Here is a 10,462-nt window from a genome sequence, read left to right as displayed (position 1 = left end):
CGTGGTCCTGGAAGCAGGGAAAATTTTTCTAAGAATACTCTCTTGAGGTCATCCCAGCTCGTGATGGACCTTGGAGCAAGGTAATATAGCCAATCCTTTGCCACTCCCTCTAAAGAATGAGGAAAGGCCTTCAGAAATATGTGATCCTCCCGGACATCTGGTGGTTTCATGGTGTAGCAGACAATATGGAATTCTTTCAGATGCTTGTGTGGGTCTTCACCTACAAGGCCATGAAACTTTGGAAGCAAATGGATCAGTCTAGTTTTAAGAACATATGGGACATCCTCATCAGGGTATTGGATGCACAAGCTTTCGTAGGTGAAATCAGGTGCAGCCATTTCCCTTAGAGTCCTCTCATGGGGTGGAGGTTGTGCCATGTTCTCAGAATGTGCAAAATCAGAATGTTCAAAACTATAATGCTCAAAGTCACCAATAACAGAATGCTCAGGATGCTCAAAAGATACTAAATGTTGTCTAACTAATCTATGAAATGTCCTATCATCTATTTTAGGATCAAAGGGTTGTAAGTCAGATGGATTGCCTCTAGTCATACACTACATTCAGCATGCAAAACTAGTTGCCTTCTTATGAAAGTAACAATGTAGGTTTGAACTACAGCTACCATTAAATGATATCCAAATGTCTTGAAATTTTGTGAGCAACCTTATAAAATGATGATATGATAGCACAAAAAATTTCAAATGAAAATTCGAAGTCTAACTATATAAGCTAAAAATGATAAGTTAAGAAAAATAAGAGAATAATACTTGGAAAATAAAAAACTTTTGACAAAATTGCGATTTTTGGAAGACGGAGACCTCAGCCGGCTGCCACAACATGGGAAATTTTTTTCTACCCAAAATACATATATAATAATAGTAATTATGATACCCGGAGCAAAAGTTATGGCCGTTTGAAGTTTTGACAAAAATAAAATTTGCTACTTTTTTGGAACTTTCAAATCTGACCAAACTAAAGGCTCTAGCTATTTTTCCCACAAAATATGGATTAAAAGAATTTACCACAAAAATTCAGCCAAAAATAACAACTCTATCCACTAAAATAAAAAATCCCAAATAATTCAACAAGGGTGGTCGCTAAATCCGTCGCAAAACATTATTCACAGCAAAACACCCAAAACAGAAACAGGAGAAGCGCTTAACAAAAAAACTAAAACAGAACACACACTAAACAAAATACCAAGACACTAAACAACACTAACACACACACTAACACAACACTAACAATTAAACATAAAACACGAAAGAATTAAACACTAACATGACACTAGCTATTATGAACCTTTGGACACTGCTCCCCGGCAACGGCGCCAAATTTGATCAAGGCCGTACTCAAATCAAATAAACATTAAAATTTAGTAACTAGGAAGTGATCCTAGGTCGTTTCCCAACGAGCAATGATAAACCAAATGTTCATAATAGATAGTAGGAAATAGTAACAAAGTGGGGGGGGGGGGGGGGGTTGTTTGCTTTTGTAAATTAAATAGCGAGTAAAATTGAATTAGAAAAATATCAGAATTAAAACACGTTGCTTTCCCTTGATTCACAAGCAAGCCTCTTATCCTAGTTTGCGAGAATTTATCCTTTATCAGTTTAACCACTTAATCCAACCCTAAATTAAATTACTAAGCAAAATTTAACATAAGGCATTCATTATGTGATTAAGCAACACATACATGAATTACTCATAAATGATCATAAGCATGAACGTAAATTAAGTGCAGAGACAATTAATCAAGCACTAAGCATGCATGAATTAATAGAAACAAATTTAGAGTAATTAGTGAAGAGGAAAAACTGAACAGAATTTAACATTAATAATAGAACCTCAAAGAGAACTGCGCTTGATCCTCAAGAGAAAGCAACGCTGGCGACTTAGCCTTCCATTAATCAATAGATAACGAACTTATAAATTGAAGAACGAAATTTTATTGCTACTAGAATTGCAAAATGGAAAAAAAATGTCTCAAAGAAAAAGCCTAAAACTAAAAAACGAAAATAGGGGAGAGAGAAGAGAGAGATGAGAGAGGACCTAAACTAGAACCTTGGTGCTGTTATATAGTTTTTCCAGCCCCAAAGCTTACAAATCTGTTTTAAATCCAAGCCCATAAATAAAATCAAATCAAATCTAGATAAGATAAGATCTAAATTAAATAATATCTAGATGAGATCAAATCTAAATAATATCTATATAAGATAAGATAAGATAAGATCTAATTTTGTATAATAGAATAGTCTGTCCTCTTCAAATCCAAGCCCAATGCTTCATTAATTCCTGAAATTAGATTAAAAACATCAAATTAGCTGAATGGGCCCAAATAATAAAACTGCCTAATTAATTTGACAATTAAAATTAATCAGTACTTAAAATGGTGCAAAAAGGGTTAAGAAATAGGAGAAAATAATGGCACATCAGCTTGTGTATACACAAATTATGGCCTTCATCATATTCTTATTTTACACATATCATTCTGAAATTCAGAGATTCATCCAAAGATTATTACTCACAACTAGTCGTTCACTCACAGAGTAAGGTCACACTCTCACTGGTTTTGGTTCAAGCTTTTCTTTCACAATCAATCTGTCTACTGACTAACAATTCTAAATGCAAGTTCACATTATTGTTCTTTCTTTGTCTAACATACATACTTGCTCAAACTCATGAAAAGAAACACAAATTCCATCAAAATCATGCACTCAATTCAAAATAAAGGCATACACCCATTTTTCACAAAAAGATAAAAGTGTTTTACTGCCATGTCATCAAAAACTAAGTTAAACTGTTCCATATGCTTTAGAATAAGCAAACCAACTATCCAAAAATAAAACTAGCAGTGTGTATAAACATAAAGCAAATACTGTATTAAAACCATAATTAAAATAATAATAAACCAAAAAGCAAAAAGTGTCATCAGGAATCAAAATTCCTATGACTGGTCCTGGGTGTCCTTTGTCTGAACATCCTCCTCATCTGTCAGATGCAATACTGTAGTAGCTAAAGGAGAAGTGTCCATAGCCAGGACTGATGTAGTCGGGTCCTCTGGCATCTCTAGAATAGGAGTGGAGGGGTTTGCTGCATGCTAAGGTGAAGGTATATCCTCCCTTTATGCAGAAGGTTCTGAAGTAGCCTCAAGGGATCGCTCAGGTGTGGCAGCAGCTACCTGTCTCACCTGTGTCTCCTTTGCCTCTTCCCTGTGAAAAGAAGGTTGGGTCCCAGTCCAGGCTACATCTCAGTGAATTGCTCTATTGAAGGAATAGATCCTGGAGGCACCACCACCTATGAACTTTGTAGTAAAATGATCTATCCCCGATGAATGCTCTAAGTCATGGCTTCAAAGTGCTGAGAATCTGTCTGAACTGGGACAGAAGGGGCTGCTGAAGTGGATGCTGGAGTAGGAGCTGCAGAAGTAGAAGGAAGCTCAGTTGGCCTTGCCCTCACCCTCCTAGCCCCTCGAATAGAAACTATTAGATCCTTGAGGTTCCAATAGTTCTTCCTGATGTAGGCCCAGTTATTGACCGAGATCAGGCACTCAAAAGTGAGGCTATCAAAGACAACTCCTCTGGCTCTACATAATGCGGTGATTAGAGCAAGGAACCCAAGTCTAGAAGTGTTAGACTGGGCTATAGAGGTCATCTGGCCAGAGATCAGCGCTCCTATATTCATATCCAAGCGAGAGACTAGGCCAAATATCAGCCTAGCTCTATCCACTATCAAGTCAGAAGTGTGTGATGTGGGGGCCAAGTTGGAGTAGGAGAGGACACTCCAGACCTGAGCTAGTCTAGTCAGATCCTTCCTGAGAATCTTCCCAGGATGGCCCTCTAAGTTCAAGATGAACCCTCATCCAGGTATGCATAAGGCATCCTTTATCTCTCTGTAGTCTGTAGGCAACCTGCAGTATCTAGAGTAAGCGGGTAAGGTCTCCCCTTCAGCTAATACCACAGGTGTCTCCAAGAATATGTTGAGACTGTCAGCATCAATCTTCACCAAATGACCTCTGACTCTCGACTGCTTTGGTGGATGATCCTCGAAACTATATAAATTTGCATAGAATTCTTTCACCAAAGTTAGGTCTATGCTCCCATCGACTAAATTGGTGAGGCATTTAAGGAAATTATGCCTCTCCAATTCAGCCTTAAACTCATCTAGCTCAGAATGATATATTTCTACTTTCATCTCTGGTAAAATGTTTCTCCCCAGAACATTATCTGTGTATCTCGTCCAAGCATCTAAGGAAGAGAATTTCCTTGTGTCATACTGCGCTGTGGGTCTTGAACCAATACTTTTTCTCTTTCTAGAAGCCATCTACAGACAAAGGAATCAAACAGTTGATCAGGACTCAATTTATTAAAAATCAAAATTGAAAAATAAAACTGAAAAAAGACACTGGCCGCTTAGCGAGACATGGTCCGCTTAGCTGGCCTTTGCCAAAAAAACACTACCGCTTAGCGACATGTGGAGCCGCTTAGCGGAAGTTGCAGAAATTGAGCTTCTGCAGAATTGGCTTAGTTGGACAGTGCTCGCTAAGCTGAACATCTGCCGCAAGGATATGCGCTAAGCTCATTAAAGGCTACGCTTAGCGGCACCAACTCTTAAAAAAATTCACTAAGTATTAGGAGCTTAGTGAGCGAAGCTCGCTTAGCTCAGCGGATGCTGTAACAAATCACGCTTGGCCCAGGAAAGCTTGGCTTAGCACGTGGCTATCAACAAAAAATTGTCTAAGCTACCTCGGCTTAGAGATTCAGCCTCGCTTAGCCACAGGTAGTTCAGCAAGAGGATGAGTATTCATCCTCAAAGGATGAACTCGCTTAGCGTGGTAAGCGCGCTTAGCTAGTTCTTCAGAGAATGCCTCTATACAATGAGTACTGATGAACTTGCTTAGCGTAGCATGCTCGCTTAGCGAGTTCATCGCATTTTCCAGAAAACGCAGAAAACATAGTTCATTTTCTTGCACTTTTCAAGCCTCTAAAAGGCATATCAGACATGCAATGTGTGCATCATACTCAATACAGTATACAAGTGTATATAGTCCTAATCTTAAACTAATTCTAACAATACATTAAAACCCTAAAAATCTAAAACTACAAGTGAAGTCTTCTATCCTAAAGATTGGACAAGAAAACAGAGAAAATGCAAAATATACAAATTTTTAGAGAGAGAGAATGCAAAGACGAAGTTTCTGAAATCTGGCAAGTGTAAGTGTAACTGCTATTACACTCACTTAAGCAGTTTTTTGATACTTTCGCTTAGCAGACCGCTGCGCTAAGCAAGCCAAAGAGACATTTGGTTTCTCAACGAGGCTCGCTTAGCGGACCCGCGCGCTTAGCCGACGTTTCAAATTCAAAATAAGTTTTTTTTTTTCACACAGGCTTGACTTAGTGTGAGGATAAGACCGCTTAGCAAGGTTTGTAGATCCGAAAAGCTACAACTCTCGCTAAGCCAAGCTCTGGCCAGCTTAGCTAAAATGATGCATCTTAAGTACAGAGAAGCATGCACTTAGCTAATAAGGACTCGCTTAGCGCTCACATTGCCGCAAGGAATTCAGCTTAGCTGCCACGACTGTCGCTTAGCTTCATGAACCTTAGTTTGTTATGGCCATAAGGAATTTAGCTTGGCAACAATAGATCGTGCTTAGCCAAGGATAAGCTGTAGCTTAGCGATCAGGCTGAAGCTTAGCCGAATTCAGATTGAATTGAAGTTGGCTTAGCTCAGCCTTGGCCAGCTTAGTGGACCAAATCAGCCTCCAATGCAAGGGTTGGGCACTAAGCACTTGAGACTCGCGGCTTAGGGCATGAACAAATATGTGCTTAGTGCAAGGCTTGCGATTAGCGAAAGGACTATTTTTCAGAAATTATTTTCTAATTTATTTTTCAGTCCTTTTTCCAAGAAATTGAAACCCTTATGTTTAAAATTCAAAGATAGGATGATATACTCCTATGTACAGATTATGCAGCAAGTTCCCAATGATCTAATGCATGAAAAACAAAGATAACAAAAATTAAAAACAGGGTTGCCTCCTAGGAAGCGCTTCTTTAACGTCATTTGATTGACGTTTTTACCTCACTGGGTGATCTTATGTTTTGGTTCTTACTTTCAGAACCTCTTGACCTCCTTCCATTACCTGTAAGCAAACATTGTGTTCTGGAGCATGCTTGTTTTCAACAAACAAATCAAAATCAATTTTCTGATCTTCAAAACCTAGCTCCAGCTTCCTTTTCCCTATATCAACTATGCAGCTTGCGGTCAACATTAATGGCCTTCCCAATATTACAGGGATGTCAGTATCTTCAGAGATATCCATTACCACAAAGTTTACTGGGAAGATAAAATGTTTTACTCTGACCAACACATCTTCAATTACTCCATATGGTCTGGTAATGGAGCGCTCAGCTAATTGTAAAGTCATTCGAGAGGGCATTATTTCCAACTCTCCCAATCTTCTGCAAATGCAGAGTGGCATCAAATTGATACTTGCTCCCAGGTCAATAAGAGTTTTTCCCACATTGACTTCTCTAATTGAACAAGGAATAGGTACACTCCCTGGATTTTTATGCTTGGGTGGAAGGATCTGTTGGATCACAGCACTGCAATTTCCTTCCACTATGATGTTTTCCTGATGAATATATTTAGGCTTTCTTGTTAACATATCTTTCAAAAATTTAGAGTAGAGTGGCATCTGCTGCAAAGCTTCTCCGAAGGGCATGGTTATTTCCAGTTTCCTGAAAATATCTAAAAATTTTGCCAGATGACGATATTTTTTTTTCTTGGAAGGTACCACAGGATATGGTACTTCCACACCTTCATCCACAGCTTTTGCACTCCTACTCTTCTTTGCATTATTATTATTTTTTCTTCTTTTTTCATTTTTTTCATTTTCTATTTCTTTTTCTACTTCTTTTACTTTTTCTTGGTCCTTCAATTCTTTATTCTTGACCATTATTTGTTCCTCTTTTTCTTGATTACTTTCACCTCTCACCTCATTTTTCTTGCCATCAGTACTTTTTTTGTCAGCAGTTTTCTTCTTATACACAACACTATCCTCATCCTCAACCTCCAGAAACCTTTTACTCCTTGTCATCACAGCTTTGCATTCCTCCTTGGGATTTTGTTTTGTATTTGCCACAAAACTATTTGATGACTTGTCAGATATCTGCTTGGCCAGTTGTCCCACCTGGACCTCAAGGTTCTTCAGTGCTGACTCAGTGCTTTTATGATTTGACATTGTTACCTGCATAAACTGAGTCAAGGTCTCCTCTAGCTTAGTTGTTGATCGAGGCCATACCCGAATCAAATAAACATTAAAAATGTAGTATCTAGGAAGTGATCCTAGGTTGTCTCTCAGTGAGCAATGATCAACCAAACGCTCATAACATATGTTAATCAAACAGTAATGAAGTGGGGGGGTTGTTTGTTTTTGTAATTTAAACAGTAAGCAAACTTGAATAAGAAAATAACAGAATTAAAACATGTTGTTTCCCCTTGATTCAAAAGCAAGACTCTGAGTGGAGGCTCTTGTTTCTTGCTGAAATTGCATATTCTGGATGGTCATTTGCCTCACTAACTCCTCTAAAGAAGGTTGAGAAGGGGCCTCAGTTGCTTGTTGTCTTTGTTGTTGTTGCTGCTGCTGCATTGGAGGAGGAACATATGGCCTGCTTGGACCAGCAACATTTTGGAAATGAGGGACATCCTGTTGTTGTTGTGGAGGACTTGCCCATTTTAGATTTGGATGATTCCTCTAACCTGGATTATATCTATTGCTTAAAAGATCATAATTATGCTTCTGTTGTTGGTTTTGCTATTCAGGGGGTCTATTATAAATGTTTGCAGCATAAGCTTTAGGTTACTCATTGACTCCAAATTGCTGCAAAGAAGGACAGAGACCTGTATGGTGATCTGTAGAAGAACATAGACCACAGACTCTTGTAACAGGTGCAGATGCAGATTTCTAATTCATGGCAAGCTGAGTTACTAGGTTGACCAAGGCATCAAGTTTTCCCTCGAGCTTTTTATTTTTAGCAGATGAAGATGAATCCATGGCCACCTCATGGACTCCTCTAAGGACAATAGCATCATCTCTTGCACTGAATTGTTGGGAGTTGGAAGCCATTTTCTCAATCAAATTCCTAGCCTCAACAGGAGTCATATCACCAAGAGCTCCACCACTGGAAGCATCAATCATACTCATCTCCATGTTGCTAAGTCCCTCATAGAAATATTGCAGGAGTTGCTCAGAAATCTGGTGGTGAGGGCAGCTTGCACACAATTTCTTTAATCTTTCCCAATACTCATACAAGCTCTCTCCACTAAGTTGCCTGATGCATGAAATGTCTTTTCTGATGGCAGTGGTCCTAGATCCAAGAACACCCTCTTAAGGTCATTCCAGCTGTTAATGGACCTGGGAGCAAGGTAGTACAACCAATCTTTCGCCACTCCCTCCAGAGAATGAGGAAAAGCTTTTAGAAAGATATGATCTTCCTCGACATTAAGGGGTTTCATTGTGGAACAGACAATATGGAACTCTTTAAGATGCTTATGAGGATCTTCACCTGCAAGACCATGAAACTTGGGAAGCAAATGTATTAGTCTAGTCTTGAGAACATATGGAACATCCTCATCAGGATATTGAATGCACAAGCTTTCATAAGTGAAATCAGGTGCAGCCATCTCCCTAAGAGTCCTCTCACGAGGTGGAGGTTGAGCCATGTTCTCAGTATGAAAATTAGTAGTTGAATGCTCAAAATCATAATGTTCAGAATCACCAGCAACAGAATACTCAGAATGCTCAAAATGATCGAAATGCACAGAATGATCAGGATGCACACTATGCCTAACTAATCTATGAAAGTTTAGAAAAATAGGACAATAATACTTGAAAAGTAAAAAAAAAAAACTTAGTAAACAACTGATTTTTCATGTTTGGGAAACCCCAACCGGTTGTAGCGGGTTGTCATAGTATGAGAAATTTTTTTCTACCCCAAATGCATATATAATAATAGTCATTCTGATAACCAGAGCAAAAGTTATGGCCGTTTTAAGTTTTGCTAAAAACAAGTTCCCAAATTTTTTGAATCTCTTAAATTCAGCCACAACAAGTGCTTCTGGTATTTTTCACACAAAATATGGATCAAAAGAAACTACCACACAAAAAATCAGTCAAAAATAACAACTCTAACTATTAAAACAAAAATCGTCAATTAAATTGTAAAATCAGTCGCTAGTTCTCAGTCGCTAATCACTGTTCACTGCATTACACAAAACTGAAACAGGGAAGCGCTAAATAGGGGACGTTATTCAAATGCAAAACAAAACAATACACAAAACAAAACAACACACACTCATAACACTAAACAACAGAGCTACACACAAAACAACTAAACACTATTATGAACCTTTGGACCACTACTCCCCGACAACGGCGCCAAATTTGATCGAGGCCGTACCCGAATCAAATAAACATTAAAAATGGAGTATCTAGGAAGTGATCCTAGGTCGTCTCTCAGTGTGCAATGATCAACCAAACGCTCATAACATATGTTAATCAAACAGTAACGAAGTAGGCGAGGGTTGTTTGTTTTTGTAATTTAAATAGCAAGCAAACTTGAATAAGAAAATAACATAATTAAAACATATTGTTTCCCTTTGATTCAAAAGCAAGTCACTTATCCTAGGTTACGAGAATTTATCCCTAATCAGTTCAACCACTTAATCCAACCCGAAATTAATTGACTAAGTGAAAATTAACATAAGGCTGTCATTATGTGATTAAGCAACACATATACCAATTGATCCTCTCACATGTCCATTAAGCATGAACGAAACTGATCATTAAGCGTGAACGTAAATTAAGCACAGAGACAATTAATCAATCACTAAGCATGCATGGATTAAAGCAACAAACACAGAGCAATTGGTGAAGGGGAAAAACTGATCAGAATTTAATAGTAATAACAAAACCTCAAAGAGAGAGTTGTGCTTAATCCTCATGAGAAAACAACACTGGAGACTCAGCCTTCCATTAATCAGCAGAAACAAAAACGAATTCAAGGGCAGAAGCAAAAAAGGAAATTGCAATTTGAAGCAGAAAATGAATTTTGATTGCTACATGAACAGTGCACGTGAACAGTAACACGAAACTGAAAAATGCAAAACCCTAAAATTTTCTCCTATGCCAACAGTCTCCTTCTACTAAAACCCTGGTGCTGTTATATAGGTCATCAGCCCCAAAGCATACAAATCTGTTTTAAGTCTGTCATACCCTAATTTCGTCCGGGGACCATCTGTTTGTTGGGATGCAACCCTCGTTTGACCACTTCGAGGTACTTGATACCCATCGTTAGACAAAACGTGAAGTTCCATGACATGCCGGAAGTCAAAAGGAAGCATTGTTGCACAATCTGTGAAGTTTCGTGACTTGCCGGAAGTTAGAAGGAAGTGTTAAAGCGTA

At 38.4% G+C, this 10,462-nt stretch overlaps 1 non-coding gene across 1 annotated transcript; it reads left to right on the top strand.

Annotated features, from left to right (window-relative positions):
• Positions 1–8,252: 8,252 nt before the first annotated feature.
• LOC114410969 lies at positions 8,253–8,359 on the top strand. Its single transcript, XR_003666359.1, has one exon. It is a non-coding gene; the product is annotated as a small nucleolar RNA R71 (small nucleolar RNA).
• Positions 8,360–10,462: the final 2,103 nt, after the last annotated feature.

The sequence above is a fragment of the Glycine soja genome, chromosome 4 (genome assembly GCF_004193775.1).
Source record: "Glycine soja cultivar W05 chromosome 4, ASM419377v2, whole genome shotgun sequence".
NCBI classification, from domain to species: Eukaryota; Viridiplantae; Streptophyta; class Magnoliopsida; order Fabales; family Fabaceae; genus Glycine; species Glycine soja.
Note: the sequence above shows the minus strand (reverse complement) of the source record. Positions and strands in the feature narration are given on the sequence as shown.